We start from the raw sequence: 20,505 nt of genomic DNA, 5'->3' as shown, positions 1-20,505 counted from the left end.
AAAAAAAAAGAAAAGAAAGAAAGAGAGGAAATCAAAGAAAGGCAAGGAAAAGAAAAAAAAGATAAAGTGCTTAGTGGACATTTTTGGATTTTGGAGGGAACACATTCTTCACTTAGGTGTTTTACTCCAGCCCAATTACACAGTGACTCAGAAAACTGCTAGTTTTGAGTGGGGCTCAGAACAAGATAAATATCTGCAACAAATCCAGGCTGCTGTGCAGGCTACTCTGCCACTGGGGCCATATGATCCAGCAAATCCTGTACTTGAAGTGGCAGTGGCAGGTAGAGATGCTGTTCAGAGTCTCTAACAGGACCCCATAAGTTAATTGAAGTGGAAACCTTTAGAATTTTGCAGCAAGGCTCTGCCATCACCTGAAGACAACTACCATCCCTTTGAAAAACAGCTCTTGTCTGTTACTGAGCCTTAGGAAAACTGTATGCTTTACCATGGGTTACCATGTGACACAAGTTGCCTATTATGAACTGGGTATTTAATCCACCAAGACACAATGTTGGACATGCACATAAATGAAATGGTATATATATGATTGAGTCAGAACAGGTCCAGAGGGTATAAGTAAGTTACATGAAAAAGTTGCCCAAATGGCCATAGCTCCTACTTCTGCTATATTGCCTTCTTTTTCCTATCATGTACCTATGGCCTCATGTGGTGCACCATATGATAATCTCTCAGAGGAAGAGAAGACTAGGACCTGGTTTACAGGTGATTCTGCAAGTTATTTAGGTACCACCTATAGGTGGAGAGTTGCAGCATTACAGCCCCTTTCCAGGACATCCCTGAAGGACAGTGGTGAAGGGAGATCTCCACAGTGGGCAGAACTTCAATTAGTGCACCTGGTAGTACACTTTGCTTGGAAAAAGAAATGGCCAGATTAATGATTATATACTGATTAGTGGGCTGTAGCCAATGGTATGGAGGGGTTGTCAGGAACTTGGAAGGGACATGACTGAAAACTTGATGAAAAATATATTTGGAGAACAGGCACATATATATACTTTTCCGCTTGGGTAAGGAATGTAAAAAACATTTGTATCATATGTAAGCATTTACCAAATGTGAGCTCAGCAGAAAAGGACTTTAACAATCAAGTAGATGAGATAACCCATTCTGTAGATAGTGATGAAATTCTTAAGCCACCCCAGTCATTGCCCAATTGACTCATGAACAGAGTGGCCATGGTGGCAGGGATGGAAGTTATGCATGGCCCAGCAACATGGACTTCCACTCACTAAAGCTGATTTGGCTATCTCCACTGCTGAATGCCAAATATTCCAGTAACAGAGACCAAAACTAAGGCCCTGATATGTCACCATTCCCCAGGGTGAGCAGCCTGAGACCTAGTGGTAGGTTTATTATATTGGACTGTTACATCATTTGAAGGACTGGGCTTTGTCCTTATTGGCATAGACACTTTCTCTGTATATGATTTTGTCTCCCCTGCATGCCATGATTCTGCCAAAACTACTATCTGACAGAATGCCTTATCCACCACCATGGAATTCCACAGAGCATTGCCTCTGACCAAGAAACACATTATACAGCCAAAGAAGTGAGGTAATAGGCTCATGCCTACTCACTGATATTAACATGTTTCTCATCGTCCAGAAGTAACTGGAATGATACAAAGATGCAATCATCTTTAAAAGACACAGTTACAACATCAGCTAGGTGACAATAGCTTGCAGGGCTGGAGCAAAGTTCTTCAAAAGGCTGTATATGCTTTGAATCAGCTTCCACTACATGGTAGTTTTCTCTCACAGCCAGGAAGGATTCAAGGTCCAAGAATCAAGGTGTGGAAGTAGGAATGGTACCACTCACCGTTACCCCCAGTAATATATCTACGTGTGTGTGTGTGTGTATACCCTGATAGATAGGACATTGTAGATAAGACTAGGGGAGTGAGTAATTAAATAGGTTATTACATATTTTAATACATACAGCATACTAGCCTGAACTACTGGAGAGATCCCACTATTGTGAGACTTACAGAGGAAGTGGTTCCCTCAGGCTTCATCACAGTATACACTTTGTTAAAAATAACAACTACAGCCAGAGGTACCAAACAAACTATGCTACTAAATTTATGTGGAATTAAATGCAACAAACACTACACAGCAAACTGATTGTCCAGAGCACAGCACTGAGAAAAAGTGATTTCCTAAAATGGTTTTCATATAGAAGTAGAAGAGATGTATGTCTTAACAGATACAAAAATTTTAACATAGAACTACAAGAATCATAAAAAATCAAGGCAACACAACTCCTCTAAAAGTTTATAACTCCCTAGTAAGTGATTCTCAACATATTATGGGAGTTAAAATTTTAAAAATCTTGTGAAAATAGTCAATGAATTCAAAGAGGATACAAATAAACAGCTGAATGAATTAAGGAAGACATCTGGTTGAAGGATCAAACAAATCTCAAAAACAAAAAAATTCAATGTCAAATAAAAGCTCAGTTGAAAACCTCACCAATAGATCATGTAGAAGAAATATGAGTACTTGAATAAAGATTAGATGAACTAGCACATTCAAGCAGCAATAAAGAAAAAATAAGAAAATATAAACAATATACAAAGTCTCTGGTGCATTGGAAGAAAAACTTATAAATTTTAAGTTTAGAAGAGGGACTTGAGCTACAATATAATGGCAAAGAATATTTATTTGTTGAAATAATAGAAAAATCCACAAATGATGAGAATAATATAGACACCTAGGCAAGGAAGCATTTAGAACTCCAAATAGATGTGACAATAAAAGGATCTCTCCATGACATATTGTAATTAAACTGTCAAAAGGAAAGATGAGTGAAAGGATATTAAAATCTTCAAGGGAGAAGTATCAAGTGACTAATAAAAGAAAACCTATCAGAATAGCAAATTTTAAGACCAAAAAAGCAAGGAATGATATAAAAAGACTTTCTAAGATAAGGAAAATGTAAAGAATTAATGATAACTAAATAACCAGTACAGAAGAGGCTTGAAGGAATCCTACAGATGAGGAAGCAAGATCGAAACAGACATGAGATGACAGGTGAAAATAAATCTCATTAGAAAGATGGATAATCAGAAAAGAATCAAGCATGATTACTGTATTCCACTTAAACATCAAACCTCTAAATTGAATAAAAGAGAAAGAAACAGATTGTTCAAAATAATCACAAGAAAACAAATGACAGGAACTAATACACTTCAGTCACTTGAATGTAAATAGCTAAAATTCTCCAATTAAAAGACATAGATTAGATTATTTTATTAAAAAAGAAGACCTAACTATTTTTTATCTGCAAGAAACTTGACTCACTGGCAAAATTATATGTAGACTGAAAGAGAAACAGTGAAATTATATTTCAACTAAATGAAACGTGAAAGCAAGCAGGAATAACTATATTGATATTTGATATACAGATTTCAGGCCAGAATTAATCAGAAGAGACAACATCACCATGTAAGGGTCAGGGGAAGTGGATTCCCTGCAGTAGGTCCCATCCTCCTGTGAGCCACCACAGCACTGGTGAAGGTTAAAGAATAGATGGAACAAGACTTAGAGTGAAGCTGAGTTTTGGGTCCTGGTCAGTGCTGCTGATAGCAGCAAAGACAAAAGCCCCCAAGCACAGCCAGTATTTATTGAATACAATCATGAGAAGGAATAGGGGGCTAGGGAGCTTTGAAGTCATCTAGTGAATTATTGCCAAACACCTTTCATGATGGCATCAGGCAGGGCTGTCAGGGAATAGTAGGCACTGCATATGTTTCTAGGATAGAGAAAACCAGTACTGGGACCAGGCACAATTAGCAAGTAGCCCACAAGGTCAGTGAGATGCAATAATTCAGGGGAAAGGATTTTAATTGGGGTCACACTGACCTCAGCTGCATATAACTTAAGAGGGTCCTGCCACTTCACAGACCAGGACTTAGGCCTCAGTGACAGCCATTAGTAAAAGAGAAATACTAAGCCCAACCGCTAGCTGACATGCCTGTTTGAGTCATGCAGGGCTTTGGGTTGACTCCTGATATAAAACATTATAGTGGAATTGTGGAAGGCAAGAAGTATATGCCACTCATAGCCTGCTAGTACTGAACAGAGATGTCTCCTATATCACTACACATTGATAATGGGAACAAAATATCAAAAAGATACAAAAACTGGAAATATATATGCACCAAATATCAGAGTATCCAATTTTGTAAAACTAACACTACATAATCTAGATTGAAAGACATGCCCAAGTAAAATAATCATGAGTGATTTGAATTCCCCATTCTTTCCAATAGGTAGATCATCCAAACAAAACATCACAGTCAAATAACATTATAGATCAAAGGGACTTAGCAGACATCTACAGTACATTACACTCAACAACTACAGAATACATACTGTTTCCATCCACAAATACAACTTTTTCCAAGATAGGTTGTATTTTATGTCATAAAATAAGTCTTATCAAGTACAAAAAAGGGGAAATAATTTCTTACAACTTATCAGACCACAACAAAATTTAAAAATCAAAAGCAAGATATACTGCAGAAATTATACAAAAGCAATACAAAAGCAGTATTGAGCAAAACATTTTTGAATGAGCAGTAGGCCATCAAAAAAATTAAAAAGTACTTGGGCTGGGATTTAGCTCAGTGGATCTGCCACCTGCCTTGCAAGTGCAAGGTCCTGGCACACACACACAAAAAAAAAGAACAAAGAAAGAAAGAAAGAAATTAAATAGCACTTAGATGAAAATGGAAACACAACCTAACAAAAACTGTAAGATACATCAAAATCTGTGATATCAGGGAAGGCTATACCTCAGAGTGCTAGAAAAACAAATCCTAAATAATGAACTTAATGATGTACTTCATAGCCTAAGAAAAACAAAAATAACTAAACCCTAAATCCATAAGAGAAAATATATAATAATGATAAGAGCAGAAATAAATGAAATAGAGTCTCAAAGAATGATTCAAAGGATTAAAAAAACAAAGAATTTGTTCTCTGTAAAGACAGCCAAATTAGCCTATACAAATAAAAAATGATACAAAATAAAAATAGAAGTGAAAGAGGAATTATTACAAAAGATGTCACTGAAATCCAGATGATCACTTGGGAATAAGATATAAAACTACATGCCAGTGCTCGCTTTGGTAGCACATATATAATAAAACTACGTGCCCATAAATTAGGAAATGTAAAAGAAATGGAAGGGCCAAGTATGGTGGTACATTCCTGTAATTCCAGCAGTTCAGAGGCTGAGCCAGGAAGATCACTGTGAATTCAAGGCAAGCCTGGGCTACATAGTGAGAAACTTTTCAAAAACAAAACAAAACAAAATAAAACCCTAAAAATTTTACTATAGCAAAATAGAAGAAAGAGAATAGAAAAGTGAAAATACATCAATAACAAGTATTGAAACTGGAGTAGGAATAAAACCTCCAAACAAACAAAGAAAACCCTAGGACTGGGTGGATACACTGCTGAAGTGTATGAGACTTTTAAAGAAGAGCTGACACCAATTCTCTTAAAATTATTTCATGATATAGCAAGTTAAGCAACTCTAGTCATCTAATTCCTTTAAACTAATATTATCCTGCTAACAAAACACAATAAGGTAACAACAAAAAAGGAACACTGAAAACCAATAACAATTATGAACACAGATACAAAAATCTCTAATAAAATACTTTCAATTTGAATTCACCATCACATTAAATAAGTCATACACCTTGACTAAGTTGGTTTCATTCCAGGGTTGCAACAATTGTTCAACAAATGTGAATCAGCTAACATATAGTTCACAGAGATAGAATCAAATATAAAAATGATATGATTTTACTGTGTAGAGAAAAGACATTTGATAAAATTAAGTATTTCTTTATGATAAAAATACTGAATAAATAGATATACAAGGATCACAGCATAACATAATAAAGACTATATGACAAATTTATATCCCACATCTTACTGAATGGCAAAAACTAAACTAAAAGCATTTTCTCTAAAATTAGCAATGAGCAAAAGGTGCCTACAGTCACCACTCTTATTCAGTATAGTAATAGCATCTATTTGTAGAACAATTATGTGAGAAAAATGAGGTACAAATAGAAAATGAAGAATTCAAATGATTAAGTATTAATTTCTGCACGTTATATAATTCCATAATTAGAATATTCTAAAAGGCCCACTAGAAGCCTCTTAGAACTCATTCAAAAATTCAGTAAAATAGAGAATAAAATTAAAATACAAAAATTAATAGATTTCCTATACACTATAATGAGAGCTCTGAGAGTGAAATTGGAAAAATAATCCCACTCACAAAAGCCTTACAAAATTTGGAATAATCCAAACAAAGAAGTTGAAAGATGGATGAGAGGAAATATGGAATAAAATTCAGCTGTCACAGTCTCTTGAGGACCTAGTCTCTGACACCTGAAAGACAACAATGCATAGAAGAGAAAAGAAAGAAAACTTCTGTTAATTAAAAAAAAGGCTGACAAACTAACTAGAAATCAAAGAAAAACTTGAGAAACTGAAGACAATGCATAGAAAATAAGGAAGCAGTCTGGAATGCTAACTCTCTCTTCCAGAGAGGGGGCACTTGTCTCTGCATACACAAGATAAGCCCAGAAAAGGTAGGCAGTCCCAGGAGAAAAAATAGACTAGGCCAGCAATCTTATTCCCATGAAAAGCTCACAATGATTGCAATTTGCAAATAGTGGCATGGGATTTTACTCTAAATATAACTCCTTCCACATGGCAGGCAGGAGTTGGAGAAAAAAAATCCACTGGAGTAGCTGCCATTGGAGAGTGGTTAATCAAGAGCAATTTTTAAATGACTTTTCTTTACTTTTATTAGCACACATTTTCAGTACATAACAATTACATTTGCTATAGGAATTGGTATACATACATAACACACTCCAAATATTTTTTCACTTGCCTCCACCCCTTTTTTTCCCAGCATCAGATTCATTTATTTACTTTATAAGACCTTGTAAAGGTACTTATCATAAATAAAGATAAAAAAAGCATATTAGTAGGCCAAAAAACATAGAAAATATATAAAACAATCATACTGTCGTTTTAGATATATGGTCTGTGCTAGATTACAATAATATTTTTCCATTACCTATATTTTATTTAATTATATATGTAATATAATATACACATGAGCACATATACAAATATTTTGTTTACATAAGAAAAACCATGCAATATTTAAGCTTGTGTGTCTGAGTTACTTAGCATTGTGGTCTCAAGGTACAACTAGTTTTCTACAAGTGACTAAAATGTATCATTATGGCTGAGTGATGCTCCATTGTGTATAAATACATTTTCTTCCTTCATCTATTGATGGACATATAGGCTATTTTCTAGATTTAGCTATCATGAATGAGAATAGATTAATAGTTGAAAACTGAGCTACTCTGGGAATTAGAAGCCACAGAGCAACTATACTTCAAGGTTTTTGGGCTTACCCTACCACTTGGTGGGAGATGTTCACAAGAGAAATTTATGAAGAAGGCAAAGGTTAGACAAAGAGCACCCAAGAAGTTTCAGCTCACACCAGGAAGGACAAAATGGTCCCACCTGCTGGAGTGAGAAGTCATACCAGTTATGTGTGGTCTTTGGAGCGGACTGGGTCTGAAAGTGTTAGCAGTAAGGCAGTAGATTGCTTGACTTCCTCACCATTCTCTTGTCCATATCCAGCACAGTGCTCAGTGGTCCCATCTCCCAATGTGATCAGGTACATGCCTTTGCTTGGACAGTTGCCTGAGCTTGGTTGCAGATGGCCTGTGAAGCTAGGCAGAGAAATCAGTGACATGGAGTACACAGAGAGACACAAAAACTCAGAGTGGAATGAATGAATGTAGTCCTAAGGCAGAAACTATTGCCCCAAACACCCAGCAGTAAAGGTGGGATATGACTCAATATTCAGCCAGAAAAATTAAGGACAGAAACAAAATAATACTTAGTAGTGACACACTATTCATCCCCCATATCTGGTGGATAGTGATACTACAGGCCCTGGGCAGAAACTGTTCATTCATACTCTGTGGAATTATTCTCAACTTGTTTCATTTTCTGGCAGTTTTTTGGAGTCATAGTTTTTTAATAAAATTTTACTGTTTTCTTCTTTTTTTGTTTCGTCTGTCACTTTTATCTAGTGCTATTATTTTTCTTTTACTCCTTAAGAAGATATTTTGTCACTTTTCTCTCCTCATATTCTTGTTCTTTATTTTTCAAATTTTACTTTCCCCTTTCCCATCCCTCCATTTTTATTACTACTAATATTAAGCTTTATGACATTTAAGATATTTACTTGACATTATGCTATTACTGTTGATTCTCTCTCTATTGTTAAAGGTGGTATAGTTGGACTTAGTAGATAGTCACTTTATGTAACCAATTGGTTCATCTTTGGATCTGCATTATTATTGCAGATCTCTTTTTGATTGTTAAGGGTATTACTGTGGTAGCTATTATTGGTCTTATGATATGTCAATATCCATGTTGAATTGCCTTTTTTTTATGATTTCATTGCTATTTACAGTGGTGGTATACTTGTTACTATGACTTGCTTTTACTGTATACCCATATCTGTTTTGGCTTTCTGTCATCGACATTATTGTAGTTCATTTCTAGAGAACTCTAGAGCTGGGACACTTACACTGCACCATCCACTCTCCCAAATTAATTGAGGTGGTCAACCCTAGGACAAAGGCAAAGTTCTTTATGATTAGCTATGCTCAGAGTGCACCACTGGAAACGAGACACTAAAGAGACCTTTATACTAGCAAACAACTCTTTGCACTTTAATCTTAATTGAAAATGTCCCTCAGGTAATAGAAAAAAAAAGAACAACCAACAATCTCAAACTAGTACAAGGAATATCAGAGTAGAAATTAGTGAAATTGAGGTTAAGAAAATAACACAAAGAATCAGTGAAATAGAGAGCTGGTTTTTTGAAAGAATAAACAAAATAGACAACTATTAACCAATCTTATAAAAAACAAGAATGACCCATATCCATGCAATTAGAAATGAAAAAGGAAAACTTACAACAGACTCTGCTGAAATCTAGATTATTAAAAACTTGAACTTCAATAAATTGAAGAACTTAGAACAAATGGATACATCCCTAGAAACATGAGCTATCAAAGTGGAACCAAGAATATATAAAAACAATAAATAATCCAGCATCAGGCAATAAAATGAAGGCAGTAATAAAAAGCCCATCAACTAAGTAAATAAAGCCCAGGATCTGACTTCTATCAGAAGTTTAGGGAAGATCAAATGCCAATAGTATTCAAACTTTTAAATGAAATTGAAAGGGAAGGAATACTATCAAACTAATTCATGGAAGCTAGACTTACCTTGATTTCACTTATTTTCCTTCAAATAACATAACTTCATTCTTCATGGCTGAATTGTATCTATATATCTAATTATCTATGCAGATATACCTACATGTCTTTCAGGCTACCTATTTATCTTATTGATGTATTTTATTTATCGATCTATGGATCTGTTTATCCATCTTTCTATTCTATTCATCTTTTGGTGGGCACCTGGGCTGGCTCCATAGCTTAGGTATTTTTCATTGTGCTATAATAAACACTAAATTATAGAGCATTTGTATGGTAGTTTTTTTTTGAGGAACTTCTATACTTATTTCCATATAGACTGTAACAATTTATATTCCCATCAGCAGTATAGAATGAATGCCCCCACTATATCCTCACTAGCAGTATTTGTTTGTTTGTTTGTTTTTCATATTTGTATTCTTGATTCTAGTCATTCGTACTGGAGTGAAATGGTTCGAATATAGATTAGATTTGTATTTCCCTAATAACTAAGGCTGTAGAAAATGTTTAAAATACTGACTACTTGTACGTCTTTGAGAGGTGTCTGCTCAATTCATTTGCCCAATTATTAATTGGGATGTTTGCTTTTATTTAGCTTTTTTAGTGTCTTATTTATATATTTTAGATATTAACTCTTTGAAGAAGAATAACTTCTAAAACTTTTCCCTATTCTATAAGCTATCTATTCAATCTGTTTCTCTTGCTGTGCAGAAACTTTTGTTTGATGTAGTCCCTTTCTTGATTCTTCCTATTATTTCCTGTGATATTGGTTTTCTATTCAAGAAGTTTTTCCCTTTGCCTGTTGTCTCCATGCATTTATGTTGTTTTCTTTTAGGGATTTCAACATTTCAGGTTTTATACTTCAGTATTTGATGCAATTTAAATTATGTTTTATACATGGTGAGAAATAGGGATTTTTCTTTTACATATGGATCAATAGTATTCTAGATATCAGTCCTTTGTATGAGTAGTAGCTGGTAAAATTTTTCTCCCACATTGTACTTTGTATCTTAGATCTATTAGTGATTTCTCTTGCACTGAAAAATCTTTTTAACACAATGAGATCCCAGTTGTTGATTGTTTCTGCAAGTTCTTGTGCTGTTGAGGATTTGCTCAAAAAGACTTCTCCTATGCTAATATCTTTGAGAGTTCTACCTAATTTACTTTCCAGTAAGTTTAGTGTTTCTGTTTTTATATTTAGATCTTCAATCCACTTGGGTTTTAGCTTAGTGCATAGTAAAAGATAGGGATCTAGTTTTCATCTTTGGCAAGTTAAAATCCAGATTTTCCAACCCCATTTATTAAAGAGGCTACCTTTCCTCCAGTGAGGATGTTTGGCTCCTTTGTCAAGGATGAGACAGCTGAGTATGTCTGGTGTTGTTTATGCATCTTCTAATCTATTCCATTGATCCTCAGGTCTATTTCTTTGCCAGTACCATGCTGTTTTTATCACAGTGACTTTGTAGTACAGTTTCAAGTAGGGAACTGTAATATCACCTGCCGTGTCTCTGTTGCCTAGAGTGGTTTTTGCTATTCTAGGTGTCTTCTGGTTCCACATGAATTTTTGGATTGTTTTCTCAAGTTCTGTGAAAAATACTGTTGGGATTTCAGTGAGGATTGCAAAGAATCGGTATAGAAGTTTTGGTAGCATGGTCATTTTCACTATGTTGATTCTTCCTACCCATAAGCAAGGGATGTTTTCCCATCTTCTTATATCCTCTTCTATCTCTTTTGTCAGAGTGATGTAGCATTCAGTGTAGAAGTCTTTTGTCTCCTTTAGATTGATTACTAGATATTGCATATTTTGGATGTTATTGTGAAAGGGACTGTTTCTCTAATTTCTCTCTCAGTGAGCCTGTTATTTGTATACAAGAAGGATATTGATTCTTGAGTGTTGATTTTGTATCCAGCTACTCTACTGAATCTGTCAATTAAGTCTAGCAGTCTTTTGGCAGAGTTTTTTGGATCTTCTATGTAGAGTATCATATCTTCACCAAATAGTGACAGTTAAACTTCTTTCTCTCTCTTGTGTCATTGCTGTGGCTAATGTTTTCAGAACTATATTGAGTTGTGACAGTGGACATCCTTGTCTTGTTCCTGATTTTAAGGTGAAGGTTAAAGTTGTTGGATTAATTTTTCAAGGTCCCTTACTGTTTTTAAGAGATCTCTGTTTTCATGGTTACTGACTGTAATCCTGTCTTCTATGCATGAAATTCTATTTTCATATTGTTTCATCCTGCTGTGAATGCTTTCTATAATTTTTTTTTTTTTTTTTGGTACCAGGGATTGAACTCAGGTCCTTGTGCTTGAGAGGCAGGCCACCGAACCGCTGAGCTAAATCCCCGGCCCTCTATAGGTTTTAATCTCTTCAATATATGTGTTTGAATCTGTTTAATAGATTTATTTCCTGTGTTGGGCATTCATGGTTTCCTTTTCTTTCCTATGCTGGGCATTCATGGTTTCTGTCATGGGCCTGAGCTCATCTATTTTTTAAAAAATCTGTTTCTGTTCTAGAGTCTCTAATCATGTGTTTCATTCTACTCACCATCTCTGTGGTTATATGGGAAATTATTTCTGTTTTGAATTTTTCTAGAGCTTCATTTATCTCTTTTTTCACTTCCTGTGCTATCAGTTCAGGGTGACCTGATGAATGACTGTCAGGACTTTTCCACCTCATTTACCCCAGAGTTTACCTCTGGTGGGGTGGAAGTCTGTGTTTTTGTCTTGCTTAAATGCCTTCTCATTTCTACTTTTGTCATTGGTACTGTCTTTGAGTTAATTCCTTGTTTAATCCTTCAATCTTCCACATGTAGCTCATCTTCAGGTTTTGAATCTCTAATGTCTCTGAAGCAATCTCATTTTCATTTTTGTTATACCAGGGAGGACAACTAATTATATCAATAACAACACCTTAGCCCAAGTGATACAATCAGCAACACAATAGTATCAAGCACAGCTTAGAAGATGACAATTTGTGACAGTTATTAATCTATCACCTTTAAACATGCAAATGAAGTGAAACGAGGATAGGCCAAAATATTTTTATAGTGAGTAAACTCTTCAATAAAGCAACTTTACACTTCAGGTTGGGGATTTAGAAGGAGTTGGGGAGGGAGGGATTATAGATAGGATAGATAAAGTTTAGAAATGAAGTCAGAGGTCATAAGAAGATCCCCAAAACACTAGAGAGCTGTTGAAGAGAAGAGAAGAAGACAGAACAAAATATTCCCAAGAACAGAGCAAACTAACTGCAATGGGGAGGCTAGAGACTATAATCACTTTCTTTTAAAACTAATGGCAATTGAGAGAAGGAAAAAAAGAAAGGGAAAAGAAAGAAAATACATTTGAATTAGGATAGGAAGAGGAGAGTAATGGAGATCAAGATGGGAGAGAGAGAAAGAGAGAGAGAGAGAGAGAGAGAGAAGTAAAAAAGATAAGGACAAGAAGATTGAAAAAATATTTGAATAAAGAAAAAGATTAAAATATTTTAAATTATTAAAGATAAGTAAAAAATATTACTTTGAAAATAAAAAAATACAAATAGAAGTAGAGGGCTTCCTTCAGGATTTGCCTCTGTTGACACAATAGACAGCTTGGGCAGGAGTGTGCAGGTCTAAGCTAATTAGTCTCAGCAAGCCAGCAGCTCTGCCCTGAGGTTCAGGGTAATTTTTGGCTGCAAGGCCCAAGTTGAGATCTCTGTCCTCCTGCTGGGTTGAACTGTGCAAGGTTCTACTGCAGGTTCCAGCTCTCTTTCCCTTGAACTTAGACAAAGCTCCAATGTGAGCTGCTGGGCCTTCCAACTTACCACCTATGGTAGGGTGGTGTGCCCTTATCACAGATTTTCCTCACTTTTCCAGTGGGCTTCAATTTTCATCTAGGAGCCTCAGAGAGGACTTCTTTCTCTTTTTTGCTGGGGATTGGGGGCAAGAACACTGCTGAATTAGCACCTACGTGGCCCTGCTCCTCTGTGGTGCTGGGTCAAAGTTGCTTGCCTAATGGAGGGTAGAGAGAAGCAGTAGAGCTCCTCTGTGGTGCTATGTCGAAGTGGTGGGAATGCTGGTGGGTCTCCAATAAAATTTTAATCCAAAAATTTTCTTAATCTGAAATTAACATTGCTATTTCTGCTTGTTAATAGTATGATATGTGCATTTTAATGCCTTTACTTTTTATGTATTATGATAATCTTTTTCAAACTGGGATGTTTCACCATTAACACTTAAAATGGAAGTCTATAACTTTTGTAAATTTCTCTATTTATTTTTTTTCTTTCCTTTCCTTTTTTCTTTGATTTTAATGCAGCTTGTTATAGGATTGCAGATTTTCTCCCCTCTTTTAATATTTTTTATACTTTTGTTTTAAATATTTTTGTGTATGCCTTGGGGTTTATAATGCACATTTTAAGTACCCTGCTTAAAAAAAACTTTTTTCTGATTGATGAACTTCTTTTTCCAACTTATTTCGTGACAGCTTTTCCAGGATTTAATTACCCCATTATTTTTATTCATAAAAATCCTTTAACTTTTGAAGGATATTTATTTCTAAATAGAGGATTCTACATTTTTAAGTTTCCTTCAAATTTTAAAATAAGTAGCCCTACTGCATTTTTGTTCTTATGTATATGAAGTGCTCTCTTTCGATTCTTTCAAGATTTTTTATTATTGGTTTTCTGTATTTTGACTGATGTATCTTCATCTGAGATATTTTCAGTATTTATGAGTACAGTTTGGTGAGGACATATTATACATATATATATATACTATGTATTTATAATATATACACACAAGCTTATTCTAATACATTATTAGAATATAAAGCATGTGTGTATATATATATAAACATGGCAGAATTTTTATAATCATTCACTTAAAGTAATAAGTCAATATAGGGAGGTTTGACTATTTTCTTCTTAAATTTGATTGCAATTTTAGTGTGCATTACTAACCAAATTAATGCATTTCATTGTGACATTGCTATACATGCATATAATATGCTTTGATCATAACCATTCTCCTTATTACCCTTTCCTTTGCTTTCCCAATTGTACCCTTCCTTTCTCTACTAGGCTCATTTCTACTTTCTTGTCACTTTTTAACCCTAGATTACACATATGAGAGAAAACATGCGTTGTACCTTTTTCTGAGATTGGCTGACTTCACTTAACATAATGATTTCCAGTACCGTACATTTTCCTGAAAATGACAAAATTTATTATTGTATACTCATACACATATCTATCTATCTATCTAGCTATCTATCTATATATATATGTATACACACACACACACGCACACACACACACAGTACCTATTATATGTTTTATCCATTCACCTGTTGATGGGCATCTAGCCTGATTGTAAAACTTGACTACTGTGGATATTGTGGTGATTAACATGGATATGCAGGTCTTTCTTACATATGCTGATGTACTGGTCAAGTTTTCCATCACTGGGACAAACTATCTGACTCTCAAAAGTTAAAGAGTGGTTGAATTTTGCTCATAGTTTCAGTGGATTTAGTGCAGAGTCAGTTGGATCCAAAGCAGAAATATGGCAGATGGGCTTGTCAGAGGAAGGCAGCTCACTTATGGCAGTCAAGGAGGTCAAAAGTTTTAAAGAGCAATAGTTTAAGGCTGAAGGCATGGATACTTCCTGGAAAGTCACTGACATGGCCCAGGTTAAAAGGCTGAAGAATCTGGAGTCTACTACAGAAAATGGTAGTAGCAAAATCCACACCTACTCAAACAGAATGGACCTCTTCAAATGCAGGCCAGTTCACCCCATATTCTCCTTTTATTCTACTGAGGCTGCAAGTTTATTAAGTGGTACCAACCATAAACAGGATTGGTCTTATCCCCTCAGTATGTTGGCCTGTGTGTGAGCAATCTCTGGAAACTTCCCCATATACATAACTAGAAGTATACTTCATATATGGTAGACATTTCTTCAGTCAAGTTCACATTCATGACCTGGAGTGACTACATGTCCTCACATTTGTAGTTTGTCATTTAGATCCAGTGCTATGTTATGCTCCAATGCTCATCTTTTCTTTCTGCACACTTCTCATACAGGAAAAGTTTTTTCCAAGCCATTTTATAAAGTTTGCAATAAGTGACTACTGCTCCAAATGCACAAATACCTTTACAGGGATCATGCAGATTTAGGGACATATGATCTCACAAAAAACACATTGAATGTCTATTAACTGAACCTCCAAAATGGAAACACTTCTATGACAAAGAATTTGAAATAATTTTTCTAAGGAAGCTTGGAAAATTAAAGAGAACACTATTAAATAATTTAGTAAAACAAAGGAAAAATTACAAGAATGAAGGGAGAACCTGAAAAGAGAAAAAAATTTTAAAACAAATTTTGGAGCTGAAGAATACAATGATGGAAGTGAAAAATGCAGTACATAGTTTCAACAGCAAACCAGATCAGGAAGAATGAGAAAGCCTCAGCAAAGGAATGGTGAGTGGAGCAGCTGCATTGAGCTTGCCTGGGACCAAAGCCCCACCCCTCCAAGCTTCAGCAGAGGAATGGTGAAAGGTGCAGCCTCACAGGTGCCTGCACCCACCACATGAGCCTCTGGCATCCTGGCTGGGCTGGCACCCAGATTAATATTACAGAGGCACAAGGGTCCATAAAGGACAATGATCTGAGCTGTACCCTTGATTTTGATTTAATTCTCACAGTTAAAGGTTATAGATTAATAAATATGAAAAATAGTCATTTTTCTAAGCTGTACTTGATGCTATTGTATTGCTGATTGTATCACTTGGGCTAAGGTGTTGTGATTGATTTAATTAGTTATCCTTCCTGATATAATGAAAATGAGATTGCCTCAGAGTCATTAGAGACTCAAAACCTAAAGAAAATCTATCACAGGAAGATTAAAGTATAACCCAGGAATTAAAATAAGGACAGTACCAAAAATGAAAATAGAAATGAGAAGACATTCAAGCAATCCACAAGCAGAAACAGAGGTTGCCCATTCATAAAAGGCAAATTCTTGGGGAAATGAGGTAGAAAAGTCTGATAATCAACCATCTGGACATCCTGAACTAATAGAACAGTAAGTAACAAAACAGATGAAAGAAGCTCTAGAAAAATCCAAACAGAAGTAATTTCTTAGATAACTACAGAGATGGTGAGCGGAATGAAAGTCATGATTAGAGACTCTAGAACAGAAACAGATAAAAAATACATGATCTCAGGACCATGATAGAAGCCATGAATGTCCCACATAGGAAAGATGTGGAAACCATGAATGCCTAACATAGGAAAGAAATGGAATCCATGAAACAGATTCAAACAGATATCTAGGAGATTAAAAACCCTATTGAAAGTCTACACAACAGGGCTGGGGATTTACCTCAGTGGTTCCAGCACCTGGCTCACAAGTGCAAGGACCCGAGTTTGATCCCTTATACCCCCCCAAGAAAAGTATACATAACAGACTGAGCTGATCTGAAGACAAGATATCAGATATAGAAGACAGGATGGTAGTCAGTGAGCATGGTATTTCTTTAAAACAGTAAGGGAACATGAGAAATCAACCCAACAGTTCCTAAATGACACAAAGAAGAATAATGTAAGACTTATAGGAGCCCAAGGGGGAAAAAAACCAGAAGAAACTACAAGTAACATTAAAAAACTGTTCACAGAATTAATGACAGAAAACTTCCCAAACAGAGCAAAAAAATTTGACGTACAGATAAGTGAGGCATATAGGACTCTAACTAGCCATGATAAAAAAATGTATACCTAGACATGTAATAATCAAGATCCGAGAACTCAATAGAAGAATGAAATACTAAAAGCAGTTAGAAAAAAGAAACAAATAACATGCAAAGGAAAGCCCATCAGAATCACAGTAGACTTTGTAACCCAAACCCTCAAGCCAGGGAGAGCCTAGAGTGAAGTATTTCAAGCCCTAAAAGAAAACAAACTGCAACCTAATCTTATGTATCCTACAAAACTATCTTTCAAAATTGATGGCAAAGAACACCTGAAACTTCAGGAATACCAAACCAACACTACAAAAAAATACTAAATAATATCCTAGAAAAAGAAAATGAATATCACCACCCCATGAGTCCCAACAGAGCAAAGCCAGCAAGCAAGGCAAGAAATTAAAGGGAGAGGGGAAAAATTAAAAAGAGCCAACAACAGGAAAATAACATGATGGTGATAAGTCAATATGTATCAATTATAACTGTCAATGTTAATGGGCTAAATTCACCAATCAAAAGAAATAGACTGACAGAATGGATAAAGAAGCAAAGTTCAACAATATGGTACATACAAGAAACACACATAGTTAAAAAAGAAACTCACTGACTGAAAGTAAAAGATGGAAAACAGTTCTCCATGTGACAGTAACCTGAAAAGAAGCAGAGGTAGCTATGTTATTTGCAGGCAAAATAAATTTCAAACCAAAACTAAGTAAGAGAGACAAAGAAGGTCACTACATCCTTGTAAAGGGAACAATCAAAGAGGAAGATATATATATGTGTATACACACACACACACACACACATACATACACACATTCCAAATACTAATGCTCCCAACTATAAAAAACAAATATTAGGGGAAATAAAAAGCCAAATAATCACTAAGACAATTGTAGTGGGGGAACTCAATATGCCACTGTCGCAATTAGACAGATCATCTAGAAAAAAAATCAATGATGAGTTTTTTATATATTCCAGATAATATTCCTTTGTCTGAGGAGCAGCTGGTAAAATTTTTTTCCCACATTGTGATTGTCTTTTAGTTCTGTTGATGGTTTCTTTTGCAGTGCTAAGGGGGCTAAAGGTGTAGGGCACGTGGGAAGTATAGGGGAAAGGTAATAAGGAAAAAGAAAAAAAACATGGGAAAATGAAAAAATGGAAATAAAATATTTGTAAATTGGGAAGGGAGGAGGGGGTGAAGGGAGGGCAGGGATGAGGGGAGAAATTGAGAACCAAGACCTGTCAGGTAGTGGTACAAGATCCCAATAATGAATGCAACTGTACTGTATACCTAAAATGTACCAATAAACTCAATGAGAAAAAAAATCAATGATGAAATACTAGAACTGAATGAAGCTTTTGAACAAATGGACTGAATAGATGTCTACAGAGTATTCCACCACACAAACTCAGAACATATGTTCCTTTTAGCTACACACAGGTCTTTCTCCAAAATAGACCATATACTAGCTCATTGAACATGTTTAAGTAAATACAAAGGAGTTGAAGTTATTCCATATATATTATCAGACCATAGTGCAATTAAACTGGAGATCAATAGCAAAAGAAACCACAAGAAATTCACAAATATATGGAAATTGAATAACATTCTCCTGAACAACCACTGGGTCACAGAGGAAATTAAAGAAGTTAGACAATTTTTACAATTTAATGATAATTCCAATAAAACATTCAGGGAATATATGGGACACAATGAAAGCAGTTCTACAAGGGAAATTTACAGCAGTGAATGTCCACACTAGAAAAACAGAATGAGCTCAAGTAAATGACCTAATGCTGAATCTTAAGCTTCTAGAAAAAGAAGAGCAAGACAAACACAAAGCTCTTATAAGGGAGGAAATTATAAAGATCAGAGCAGAAATCAATACATGGGGACTAAAAGAATGATACAAAAAATCAACAAATTGAAGAGTTGGTTTTTTTGAAAGAATAAATAAAGTCAATAAACCATTAACCAACTTTATCAAAAAGGAAACAAAAGGCTCATATCCATGCAATTAGGAATGAAAAAATTGAAGTCACAACAGATGCAGCAGGAATCCACAGGATCATCAATACCTACTTAAGAAGCTGTACTCTAATAAAATGCAAAATACAGAAGAAATGGACAGATTTCTAGATACATTTGAATTATCAAATTTGAATGAAGATATAAAAATCCTAAACACCTCAATTATAATCAGTGAAATTGAAAATGTAATTAAAAATTTATCAACAAAGATAACCACAGGTCCTGATGGCTTTACTACTGCATTCTAAAAAACATTTAGAGAGGAACTACTGTCACTAATTTTGAAACTTTTTAGGAAATTGAAAGGGAAGCAATACTTTCAAATTCATGCCTGGAAGCAAGTGTTACTCTGATTCCAAAACCAGGGAAAGACCCAACCAAAAAGGGAAATACAGGAAGATCTCCATAATGAACACAGAAGAAAATGTCCTCAATAAGATACTGGCAAACAGAATACAGAGGATCATCAAGAAGGTCATATACCCTGACCAAGTCGAATTTACCCCAGGGATGCAAGGATGGTTCAACATACACAGATCAATAATGTAATACACTATATTAACAAAGTCAAAGTCATGATAATCTCAGTAGATGCAGAAAAAGCATTTGACAAAATTTAACATGCATTTATGATAAAACCCTGCAGAAAACTGGAATAGATGATCTTTATCTCAACTCGATAAAGGCTGTCTATGTAAAACCAATAGTCAATATCATTCTAAATGATCAAAAACTGAAAACATTCACATTAAAATGAGGAACAAGACAAGGATGTCCACTGTCACCATTCCTATTCAACATAGTTTTGGAAATGTTAGCTACAGCAATTAGACAAGAGAAAGAAATAAAGCAGTAAAGATAAGAAATAAAGAAATTAAACTGTCATTATTTGCTGATGATATGATACTCTGCATAGAAGACCCAAAAGACTCCATCAAAAGACTTCTAGACTTAATTGACAGACTCAGTAGAGTAGCTGGATACAAGGTCAGCAATCAAAAATCAATATCTTTGTAGTACACAAAAACAGACTCACTGAAAGAAAAATTAGAGAAACAATGCCTTCCATAATAGCATCCAAAAAATGAAATATCTGGGAATCAATCTAATGAAGGAAGCAAAACACCTCTACATTGAGAACTAAAACACTCTGAAAAAAGAGATCAAAGAGGATATAAGAAAATGGAAAGACATACCTTGTTTCTGGGTAAAAAGAACCAATATAGTGAAAATTGCCATACTTCCAGAACTACTGTACAGATTCAATGCAATCGTGATTGAATTCCCAACAGTATATTTTACTGAACTTGAGAAAACAATCTAAAAATCATTTTGATCCAGAAGAGACCTAGAATAGCAAAA

At 35.1% G+C, this 20,505-nt stretch overlaps 1 pseudogene; it reads left to right on the top strand.

Moving 5' to 3' along the window:
- Positions 1-2,426, top strand: part of LOC104867042 — a 4,489-nt pseudogene extending 2,063 nt beyond the window's left edge.
- Positions 2,427-20,505: the final 18,079 nt, after the last annotated feature.

Source organism: Fukomys damarensis, unplaced genomic scaffold (genome assembly GCF_012274545.1).
Source record: "Fukomys damarensis isolate Sample0158 unplaced genomic scaffold, DMR_v1.0_HiC HiC_scaffold_39, whole genome shotgun sequence".
NCBI classification, from domain to species: domain Eukaryota; kingdom Metazoa; phylum Chordata; class Mammalia; order Rodentia; family Bathyergidae; genus Fukomys; species Fukomys damarensis.
The sequence above is the reverse complement of the archived record's forward strand: the minus strand, read 5'-3'. Positions and strand labels throughout refer to the sequence as shown.